Source organism: Ornithorhynchus anatinus, chromosome X1 (genome assembly GCF_004115215.2).
Source record: "Ornithorhynchus anatinus isolate Pmale09 chromosome X1, mOrnAna1.pri.v4, whole genome shotgun sequence".
NCBI lineage: Eukaryota > Metazoa > Chordata > Mammalia > Monotremata > Ornithorhynchidae > Ornithorhynchus > Ornithorhynchus anatinus.
Window position 1 is genome coordinate 68,838,253 of NC_041749.1, and position 12,643 is coordinate 68,850,895.

Sequence of the window (12,643 nt, forward strand, 5' to 3'; positions counted from 1 at the left end):
AGACAATCCCTGCCCATTGACGGGCTTACAGTCTAATTGGGGGAGACAGACAAAAACAATAGCAGTAAATAGATTCAAGGGGATGTACACCTCATTAACAAAATAAATAGGGTAATAAAAATACATACAAATGAGCAAATGAGCACAGTGCTGAGGGGAGGGGTAGGGAGAGGGGGAGGAGCAGAGGGAAAGGGGGAAAGGGGGCTTAGCTGAGGGGAGGTGAAGGGGGGGGGCAGTGAGGCAGCAGAGGGAGCAGAGGGAAAAGGGGAAGCTCGGTCTGGGAAGGCCTCTTGGAGAAGGTGAGTTCTCAGTTGGGCTTTGAAGAGGGGAAGAGAGTTAGTTTGGTGGAGGTGAGGAGGGAGGGCATTCCAGAACAGTGGGAGGACGCGGCCCAGGGGTTGATGGCGGGATAGGCGAGAACGGAGGATGGTGAGGAGATGAGCGGCAGAGGAGCGGAGCGTGTGGGGTGGGCAGTAGAAGGAGAGAAGGGAGGAGAGGTAGGAGGGGGCAAGGTGATGGAGAGCCTTGTAGCCTAGAGTGAGAAGATTTTGTTTCATGCGGGGTTGATAGGCAACCACTGAAGGTTTTTAAGGAGGGGAGTGACATGCCCAGAGCATTTCTGCAGGAAGATGATCCGGGCAGCAGAATGAAGAATAGACTGGAGCAGGGAGAGATAGGAGGAAGGGAGATCGGAGATAAGGCTGCCACAATAATCCAGCCGGGATATTATGAAAGCCTGTACCAGTAAGATAGCTGTTTGGATGGAGAGGAAAGGGCGGATCTTGGCAATATTATAAAGGTGAGACCGGCAGGCCTTGGTGAAGGATTGGATGTGTGGGGTGAATGAGAGAGCTGAGTCAAGGATGACACCAAGGTTGCGGGCTTGAGAGACGGGAAGGATGGTCGTACCATCTACAGTGACAGGGAAGTCAGGAAGAGGACAGGGCTTGGGAGGGAAGATAAGGAGCTCAGTTTGGGACATGCTGAGTTTTAGGTGGCGGGCAGACATCCAAGTAGAGACGTCTTGGAGGCAGGAGGAGATACAAGCCTGAAGGAAGGGGGAGAGGACAGGGACAGAGATGTAGATTTGTGTGTCATCTGCATAGAGATGATAGTTGAAGCCGTGGGAGCGAATGAGTACTTAGTACAGTGCCTGGCACATAGTAAATGCTTAAATACCATAATAATACATGCAGCTGTAGCATGTCATGTGAGACTCCCTTATCAAGAAAAATCCCCATTTCCACCTACCAGGTGCATGTGGCTACTATAAAGAATTCCTGTCTTACACATGTGAATTTAAAGTCACATTGGAAAGTGCAATGTGGTTGCTCCCAAGACATCTCCACGTGAATATCCTGCCAGCATCTCAACCTGCATTAAGCAGAGTTACTCGTGTTTTTTTCTTAAACCCACTTACTGTCCTAACTTATCTAAATCAGGTGATAACATTACCATCCTACCTCTATTAAAAAGAAAAAAAAAACAGCTTTCAACCCTCCCATTGACTTACAGATCTTACAGCTCTTTCAACACATCTCCCATATCAACCCTTTGCTTTCCACACAAATGGCTCTGGTCATATCTTGGCTGGACTATCAATTTAGCATCCTTGTTGGTTTTCCTGCCTTCATCCTCTCCCTAATCCAATCTACATTAAATGGTGCTATGTGAATCATATTCTTTAAGTGCTTTTCAGCACACAACTCTCCACTCCCCAAATCCTCTCATTACTTCCCCTGTTACTCTGCATCAGGCAAAAATTCTTCTCCTTTAACTTGCCTCATTCTACATCAATCAATAAATAGTATTTACTGAGCACTTACTGTGTGCAGAGCACTGCAATAAGCAGGTGGGAGAGTACAATACAACAGAGTTGGAAGACACATTTCCTGCCCACAAAGAGCTCCCAGTCTAGAATGGGAGACAGACATTAAAATAAATTACAGGTATGTACATATGCATTGTATAACAGAGAGGGATGAATATCAAGTGTTTAAAGGGTACAGTTCCAAGTGTGAGAGTGATGGAGAAGGGAGAGAGAGGAGGTGAAATGAGGGATTAGACAGGGAAGGCTTCTTGGAGGAGATGTGATCTTAGTAAGGCTTTGAATTTGGAGAGAATGGTGGTCTGTCATCTATGAAGGGGAAGGAAGTTCCAGGCTAGAGACAGGAAGTGGGCAAGGAGTCAGCAGCGAGCTAGACGAGGACAGGTACAACAGAGAGTAGGTTGGCATTAGAGAAGGGGATCTGTGAGATAAAGTAGGAGAGAGTGAGCTGATAGAGTGCTTTAAAGTCAGTGGTAAGGAGCTTCTGTTTGTTGCAGAGGTGGATGGGCAACTACTGGAGGTTCTTGAGGAGTGGGGAGACATGGTCTAAAAAGATTTTCAGAAAAATGATCTGGGCACCTATTCCTTCCTACTTACACTGTGAATCCCATGTGAGACAGGGATCGTGTCCAACCTACCTTGTATTTAACCCAGTGGCTAGTATGTGTTTGGCACATAGGAAGCACTTAATAAATATAATAATCAATTATCATTATTATTGTTACAAGTATTTCAGAAGCCCACTAGGCACATGGGTCCTATTATTCTGCTGCAGAATAATAGCAACAAGATGCCCACACTGAACATGCAGTAGTCCAAGGCAGACATTCTGCTCATCTCTGGAACTGTTCGAGAAGGTTCCCATATACTGGCACTGGAAAGCAGCATGATCTAGTGGAAAGAGCATGGGCCTGGGAATTGGAGGATCTGGGTTCTAATCCTGACTCAGCAAACTGTTTGCTGTGTGACCTTGGGTAAGTCACTTAACTTCTCTGTGCCTCACTTCCTCAACTGTAAAATGGTGATTAAATTTTACTCCCTCCTACTTAGACTGTGGGATAGGGACTGTGTCCCACCTGATTAACTTATGTCTACCCCAGTGCTTAGAATGTGCATGACACTTAAGCACCATAAAATTAAAAAAAAAAACTAATCCCATACAGCATCAAAGCAAAGATCTCTCAAGGAAAGTGTTCCCACAAACTATCAACTAGGTGAGGAATCAGAGCTGTGTGCATCATCAGAAGATGAATTTCTTTGAAAAGAGGTTCCCATGTAGGTTCATCAAAGGAAGGGAGGAACTTGCTCACCCTGAAGGATTCTTTGCTGAATTGGGAACTGAAGGTGGGAATCTGAGAAACATTTGGGAGCTTGGATTTCTTTGGTGATAAAAGATACAAGGCTTTGCTGCCAAGGTATGCATCTACCAAATGATACTAGGATGGTGCACTCTGGCATGTGGGGCCAGTGGGAAACTTTAATAAAGAGGATCTATTGTAAACCATTCTCCTGGTACGTGGTCCCTTCCATAATGGTTACCTAACTGGATGTTCCTGTTACCCAAGTTGGTCAATGGCAACAAATATCATGCTACTTTAGGATGAGGGGATTCCTGTTCCCTGTGGCATTGACTGGTCAGTTCAGGCAATCATGATGAGTCCACAAAGCTGTACACCTGGATTTCAACCCACCCTGGTAGCCAAGCCTCCTTCAACTTTCACCAGGGGCTGGTGTTTTGGGTGCTCATGATGTAGTCCTTCCCACTTTTGCCTTAATTTCTGCTCCCTACTGTTCATTTAGTGAATAATGATGCATTACCATTTTCAGGTGCCTTGGGTTTCAAATTATTTTCAAGTTATAATCAGCAGAAAATAAGGATTTTTGTATTGAAAGTTGATGTCAACATCAAACATCACTGTATTGTGATAATCATCCCCATATAAACCTGAACATTTTGTAAAATGTCATCTCTGTAGAACAAAATTTGAGATGAGTGCATCCATCAAAAGAAAAGAAGGATAATAGAAGAGAAAAAGGAGAAATAGGGGGTCCCCTAAGCATAATCCCCAAGCAAAGTTTACTAAATTACTTAAAGCTCATGGAGCAGAGTGAAACCTGGTTTATTTAGTTACCCTGCCTAATTAATGAAATGACATGGTGCTATATTCCTGAAGCTGGGTTTATAGCCTGAATCAATTTTGAAGTGTTCCTTGGAAAAGCTCCTTACAAAGTCTGCACCAAACCTTTGCATATTGATAAGCTTTATGAAAGATTCTACTCTGTGTGTTTGTGAACTATTGCAAAGCTACAAAATGCTTCAGAAGTCTGGAAGCACAGATCTGAAAAGGTTTACATACTCTGAGCTAATGGTGTGTATGTGTGTGTGTATATGTTCTTTTCTATCATCATCAGCAGCCTCATCAGTGGTATTTACTAAGTGTAAATTTGTCTCTCCTATGAATCAATGCCTTATCGTGGCAGGAGAGTACACTGTTGAAGCTGAGAGCTATGCCATATAGGTCTACCCATAATATAAAAGTCAAAGCCAAAGTGTCAAAGTCATTTCACCTGTGCTGGACATCAGCAGCACGGGAAAGTCAAAGGTGAATGATCATGTGATCAAAACTTTGATCAAAGACAATGGCAGAAACTCAAGTTTTTTACTGCGTGGAAGAAGGACATGGTAAAGCACTTCCGTATCTTTAATGATGATGGTATTTGTTAAGCACTTAATATGTACCAAGCACTGTTCTAAGCGCTGGCGTAGATACAAGGTAATCAGGTTGTCCCACGTGGGGCTCATAGTCTTAATCCCCATTTTACAGATGAGGTAACCAAGGCACAGAAAAGTTGTGACTTGCCCAAAGTCATACAGCAGACAAGTGGCAGAGCAGGGATTAGAACTCATGACCTCTGATTCCCAAGCCCATATTCTTTCCACTAAGCCACACTCCTTCTCACCTAGTGTTCTACCAAGAACACTCTATGGATACACATACCAGAATGGCCTTATGACATAAGTTGGGACATTCTGAAGAGGGTTTGTCCATGAAGTTGCTATGGGTTGGAAATGGCTCGATGGCATTTGAAGAAGAAGAAGAAGAAATTACTGAACTAAAGACTTGGGAGAGTACATAAGAAGTGAGGCATATATTCTCTGTTATCCAGGAGCTTGGTGAGGATGCACTTAAACATTTGTGCAGGCTTTTCTTCAGCATATAGAATTAATGAGATGCCACAGGATATTTAACCTTCACCATCATGTGTTCCTTTGAGAAAACTGATGTAAGAGCAGACTACAGTAAAGACTGTGGCATCTCACTGCTATGTATTGACAGGTAGATCCTGTTTATAGTTCTCCTGGCCTGGCTGCTGTGTAATATTCATGAACTCCTGGAATCATAATATGATGTCACACCATAGCTCGGAACAGTAGGATATGGCTTTCGTGTATCCTCAAATAAAGGAAAAATACAGATAGCAATTCCAAGCTCTCTTTATATTTTAATAGACTTTACAAAAATATTTGACATCATCAGTAGAACTGGTACTGGCAGCACCAAGGTAAATTTGCCCTTGGAAGTTTCTTGTGGTTCTTCTATGTCCAGCTGTGTCAGAAGAGAGGGGGTCCATCTGCCTCATCACAGGGGAGTGTAGATGGTCCTTTCCTATTCCATATCATTTATATAATCAGGCCAGAAGATGATCTTCAATTATTTCACCTAATTTATTTTATTGTCTGTCTCCCCCTTTAGACTCCAAACTCCTCGTGGGCAGGGACTATGTCTACCAACTATATTGTATTGTACTCTCCCAAGTGCTTAGTGCAGTGCACTGCACACAAGAAGTGCTCAATAATAGCACTGATTGATTGACTGAAGAAAAAATGACCCAGAAACTGATACTGGAATACTTTTGTAATCCTCTGGGAAACTTGCTGAAAAGCCTAGAAGTTTCTGTACATGCAAATGATTGTCCTCTGACACTGTGGACTAGTGAGGTATTGTAGCAGCCTTCACCAGGGTAATCCTTTCACATGACCAAAGATCTTCATTGGCAGCATGGAACCGAACATAATCACGTAACTCTGCTATACAAGCAGTACAGTGTCCACTGATACTAATAGACGCTAATAGACAAGGAAGTAGAAAACAGTATCAAGGAGCCTGGAATTCCTTTTGGGAAACTGAGACAACCATGTAACATCCAGCTGCAGACCAATTTGAAGGTCTACAGAGATGTATTACTGTCCAATCTTTCATATGGTTGTGAAATTGGAACCCCCTCCAGACATCACATCTGGTTTACTGATGAGCAGGTCCATCAATGTTGCCTAGGGGCTCTACTCAACACTGACAGCACTGCAAGAAATGAGAAGCTGTAACAAAGTCAGCCTACCAGTGCTGAAGCTATGTTCACCACAACACAATTTCTCTAGGTCGGCTATGTGCAGAGAATGAAGGACGTTGGGATACCCAAACAACTAATGGATAGTGATCTGAAATGAGGTAACCAAAACCTGGTGCAGGGGAGGGAGAGGAAGCCCTTTAAGTTTTCAGTGAAGCACAGTCCAAGATAATGTGGTCTCAAACCTGAATGTTGGTAGACAACAGAGAAATACCAATCAACCCAGGAACTGCAATCAAAAAGGAGTAGTTCCTTCAAGCAGAAGCTTTGAGAGGATTGTGAGACTAGGAAAATGTGGAAAAATGAAAAGAGTGCCAGGAGCTTCAAACAACAAACATATTAGCAAAACATTGGTCTGTCTGTGGGTGCAAAAAGGGATAGAAGGATAAAGACTGCTGGTTCTGCAAGAGTCCTTTCTGCCATATCTGTGGGAGTCACCATCAAATATGAAGGACAGCTAGCAGGTTGATTTAGCTTGCATGCACCCTCATTTGTTCTAGATGATTTTAAAATGAAATCTTGCCTGTACTATGACTAAGGGTGTGTGCTGTTCTTCTACCAACCAATGATATTTATTGAGCACTAAGTGTGTCCAGAACATTGTGCTAAGCACTTGGGAGAGTACAATAGGACTAATAGACCTGATCCCTGACCTCAAGAAGCTTAAAATAGTGTGGGGAGGCAGACACTAAAATAAATGATAGGAAGGAGGAAGCATTAGAGTATAAAGATTGTTACATAAGTGCTACTGGGGTAGGGGGTGGAGGGTACCCAAGGGCTTAGGTAATGAAGAAGTGCTGAAGGTAAAACACTTTGATAGTGACCCCACCCCCTAGATGCACAGCATTTATGTAGATATCCTTATAACTCTGTTGCTTCCTCTATAAATTATTTTAAAGTCTGTCTCCCCCACTAGATTCTAAACTACTTGGCAGTGATTGTGGCTACCAACTCTATTGTACCCTTGCATGTGCTTAGTTCAGTGTTCTGCCCACAGTGAGCACTTGATATATATGATTGATGGATGGATAGATAGGCAGCGTAGCTCAGTGGAAAGAGCACGGGCTTGGGAGTCAGAGGTCATAAGTTTGAATCCTGGCTCTGCCACTTGTCAGCTGTGTGACTGTGGGCAAGTCACTTAACTTCTCTGTGCCTCAATTACCACATCTGTAAAAGGGAGATGAAGACTGTGAGCCTCATGTGAGACAACCTGATTACCCTCTATCTATCCCAGTGCTTAGAACAGTGCTCAGCACATAGTAAGTGCTTAACAAATACCAACATTATTATTATTATTATTATTATTATTAAAGCTGGAAGGTGGAATATTAATCAAGAAAGTCCTAAGGAGGTGTGATTTTAAATAAGTTTTAAAAGATGGGGTGAGCAGCAGTTTGCTGGATGTAAAGGGGGAAGGAGTTCCAGGCAGACTGGAGGTATGAACAAGAAGTTGTTGTCAAGAAAGATGAGACTGAGGCACAGTTGTTTGGATAATAATGATGATAATGATGGTATTTGTAAAGTACTTACTAGGTGCCAGGCACTGTACTAAACCCTGGGGTGGATACAAGCAAATCAAGTTGGACGCAGTCTCTATCTCATGTGGGGTTCATAGTTTCAATCCCCATTTTACAGATGAGGTGACTGGGACACAGAGAAGTGAAGTAATTTGCCCAAGGTCTCACAGCAGACAAGTGGTGGAACCAGGATTAGAATCCATGACCTTCTGACTCCCAGGCCATGCTCTATGCACTACACCATGAAGTGTGTGGATCGTAGTGGGGGGATAGCATGGATAGAGGGGAAAGAGCTGACTGAGTAGAGAGCTGATTGAGTACCCTAAAGCCAGTGGTTGGGAGTTCCTGTTTCATATGGAGAGGAATGGGCAACCATGTGAGGCTTTTGAGGAGTGGTGGGATGTTGGGAGAAAAGTGTTCCGAGCAGCATCGTGAAGTATGGACTGGAGAGGGAAGAGACTAAAGCAGGGAGGTGGTTGATACAGAAGTTGAGTTGAGATCTGACAGGCAACTAGGCCAGTTTGTTGGCAGTGGATTCCTTTTCTTATGGTATTTAAGCCCTTACCTGTGCAAGACACTGTACTAAGTGCTGAAGTAGATACGAGCTAATCAAATTAGACACAGTTCCTGTCTTACATGGGTCTCACAATCTTAATTCCCATTTTACAGATAAGGTAACCAAGGCACAGAGAAGTTAAGTGACTTGCTCAAGGTCACACAACAGACAAGTGGCAGAAATGGGATTAGAACTCAGGTCCTTCTGATCCCCCAGTCTGTGCTCTATCCACTAGGAAATGTTACTTCAAATATTATGGAGGAAGAATTGACATGATTCAGTAAGACACTGAATATAGGGGTTGAAAGAGAGGGAGTAGTCAAGAATAATACCAAGACTGTAGGCTAGATACCCTGGGAAATATTCTTGTTGTGTTGTACTATTGTAGGATTGGTTATGTTCTGAAAATTAATTTCTTGGAAAATGAAAATTGATGATCTGTATTACCTGTGACTGAATGTGCCCATGCCCATGTGTTTTCTGTAAGGTAGCTTATTCTAGTCTGTTTCTGCTTGCATCCTTACTGCCCTAGTTGCCTATTTTTTGAGGTTGAACACCTCAGTGCTGGTTTTTTAATCAATCATATTTACTGAGGGCCTACTGTGCGCAAAGCACTTGAGAGAGTGCAATATAACAGTATAACAGAGTTTGTAGATACATTCCCTGCCCACAGTGAGTTTACAGGCTAGAGGGGGTGACAGATATTAATATGAATAAATAAATAGGGTTATATACATAAGTGCTGTGAGGCTGGGGGGGTGGTGAATAAAAGAAACAAATCAATGCAGAAGGGAGAGGGAAAAGAGGAAATAAGGGCTTAGAGAAGACCTCTTGGAGGAGATGTGCCTTCAATAAGGCTTTGAAGGCAGGGAGAGTAATGGTCAGATATGAAGAGGGAAGGCATTCCAGGCCAGAAGCAGGATAATAATAATGTTGGTATTTGTTAAGCGCTTACTATGTGCCGAGCACTGTTCTAAGCGCTGGGATAGATATAGGTTAATCAGATTGTCCCACGTGAGGCTCACAGTCTCCCCATTTTACAGATGAGGTCACTGAGGCACAGAGAAGTCAAGTGACCTGCCCACAGTCACACAGCTGACAAGTGTCAGAGCTAGGATGTGGGAGAGAGGTTGGTGGTGAGATAGATGAGATTGAGATACAATGAATGGGTTGGCATTAGAGAAGCAAAGTGTGCAAAGTGTGGGTTGTATTAGGAGTGCAGTGAGGTGAGGTAAAAGGGGGCAAAGAGATTGAGTGATTTAAAGTCAATGGTAAGGAGTTTCTATTTGAGGTGGCAGTGGATGGGCAACCACTGGAGATTCTTGAGTAATGGGGAAACATGAACTAAATATGTTTGTAGAAAAATGATATGGGCAGCCTACTGAAGTATGGACTTGAGAGGGGAGAGACAGGAGGCAGGGAGTTTAGCAAGTTGGCTGATACAGTAATCAAGGAGGGATAGGATAATGGCTTGGATTAACATGGTAACAGTTTGAATGGAGAGGAAAGGGCAAATTTTAGCGATGTTGGAAAGGTTGAAATGACAGGATTTAGTGATAGATTGAATATGTGGGTTGAATTTAGGAGAAAAGTCAAGGATAACACCAGGATTACAGGCTTGAGAACCAGGAAGGATGGTAATGCTATCTACAGTGATGGGAAAATCATGGGGAAGGACAGGGTTTGGGTAAAAAGATAAAGAGTTCCGTTTTGGACATGTTAAGTTTGAGGTGTTGGAAGGACCTCCAAGTAGAGATGTCTTGAAGGCAGGAGGAAATGCGAGACTGAAGAGAGGGACAGAGATCAGAGCTGGAAATGTAGATTTGGGAATCATCTGCATAGAGGTGGTCAATGAAGCCATGGGATCAAATGAGTTCTCCAAGGGAGTGGGTGTAAATGGAGACTAGAAGGGAACCTAGAACTGAACCTTGAGGGTCTTCCACAGTTAAAGGATAGGAGACAGATGAGGCGCAGCACATGAAACAGACTGAGAATGAGTGCCAGAGACATAGGAGGAGAACCAGGATAGTTCAGTGTCACTGAAGCCAAGTTTGGATAATGTTGCCAGGAAAAAGTTGTCAGCAGTGCCGAAGGCAACTGAGAGGTTGAGGAGGATTAGGATGGAGTAGGGGCCATTGGATTTGGCACAAAGGAGATAATTTGTGACCATTATAGGGTGATTTCTGTGGAATGAATGGGATGAAAGCCAGCTTGGAGGCAGTCAAGGAGAGAATTGGAGGAAAGGAACTTGAGACAGTGGTAATAGACAACTCAACTCACTCAAGGAGTTTGGAGAAGAATGGTAGGAGGGAGATGGGGCAATAACTGAAGGGAGCTGTGGAATCAAGGGAGTTGTGCTTTTTTTTTAGGATAGGAGGGACGTGGGTATGTTTGAAAGCAGTAGGGAAGAAGCTATTGGAGAGCAAACAGTTGAAGATGGCAGTCAGGGAGAGGGCAAGTGTTTTGATAAGGTGTGAAGGGATGGGGTTGGATACACAGGTTGAAGGGGTGCATTTTGAGAGAAGGAAGGAGATCTCTTGAGATACTGCTGGGAAAGATGGGAGTATTGAAGAAGGGGCAGGAGGAAGGAGGGACTGGAGAGGACCAGGGGAGATTTTAGGGAGATCATGCCTGATTGTTTCAATTTTCTCAATAAAGTAGGTGGCCAAGTCATTAGGGGCGAGAGATGCGAGAGGCAGTGGGACGGGGGTTTGAGAAAGGAGTTAAACATCTGGAACAATTGGCTAGGACAATGGGCATGGGTGTCAATAAGATTGTGGGCAAGGGATAGGCAGCGAGATAAATGAGATCTAGGTAGAGTGAGTATGTTGGTATTAGAGGATTGAGATGAACATCCTGAGCTGTAGTAGGAAATCAGTGAGTTAAGATAGGAGGGGGAAAGCTGACTGAATGCTTTGAAGCCAAAGATAAGGAGTTTCTGTTTGATATGGAGGTGATGGATGACCACTGGAGGTTCTTGAGGAGTGGGGATATGTGGCCTGAACATTTTCTAGAAAAATGATCCAGGAAGCAGTGTGAAGTATGGACTGTAAACTCGTTGTAGGCAGGGAATGTGTCTGTTTATTGTTGTACTGTACTTTCCCAAATGCTTGACAGTGCTCTACACACAGTAAGCACTCAATAAACACAATTGAATAAATGAATGACTGAAGTGTGGAGAGACAGGAAGCAGGGAGGTGGCAGATGCAGTAGTCAAGGCAGGTTCTAATCCTGGCTCTGCTACATCCCTGTCTCATCAGGCTTACAGTCAAAGGAGGGAGAACAGTATTGAATCTCCATTTTACAGATGAGAAAACTAAGCCACAGCACTTAATTGACTAGCCCAAGCTCCCACAATAGGCCATAGAATGTCCCAGCTCTCAAGAACACAATGTAAAGTAAAAGAAGAGATTTTGGAACTAGGAGTCCTCAGACTTCTCACTGATCCACCTGCAAATAGTCCTTAATTACAAACCAACAGCAGCTGACCTGCTTCTGAGGGAGCTCTGAGCTACATGTGACTACATATCTTTAAAAGAACACCAACTACAGGTTGTGCAGTCTAATGTTAATTATTCTCCCAAGATCTCTGGCATCATCCTTCTTCTTGTTTCTTATCTTTCTCATGCTTTTGTATTTTTCATGTATTTTAGGGATAGAATCTCCATATGCTGTTAAACATCATTTGGACTCCTTGTACAGGGTTATTTTTCTAAACTAGCATTGCCTGGATTTTACATTCTACAACTTGGGAACTATGTTTAAGTACTCAAACTTTCTTTGAATACTTGAAAGATTTCATTGTGAACAGTAATCTCAAACTGCAACTTACCATGCAGTTCCATTTGATCTTGGTGGAGAGGAATGAACGTTGTTCTCACAGGTTCACTTCCCCTAATGAACCACTCATTGATCCATGTGGGAAACCATCAACCTTGTTGACTTTGGGGAGCTGAGTCCAAGGAAACTAGATTTTCCCTTCCTACTTCTCTCCTTAAAACTGAATGGCATTGCCTGTGTTCACATCCAACATGCCCATTTCACAAGTTTTGAACAATTTATTCTTTATCAAAGAAAAGGACTGATAGTCCAGACTAGATTCAGTCATAGGCTAACTCAAACACTTTCTGATCCCAGAATTGCATTGCCAGTCCCTTGGAAGGCCAGAATGTTCTTCATATTTCTGCCATTAGCATGTTTGCTATGGGAATGTTGCAGTCAAATAATCAATCAGTGGTATTTATTGAGCATTTACTGTGTGCTGAGCACCTTGTTAAGCACTTGGGCGAGTACAAAATAACAGAGTTGATAGACATGTTCCCTGCCCACAATGAG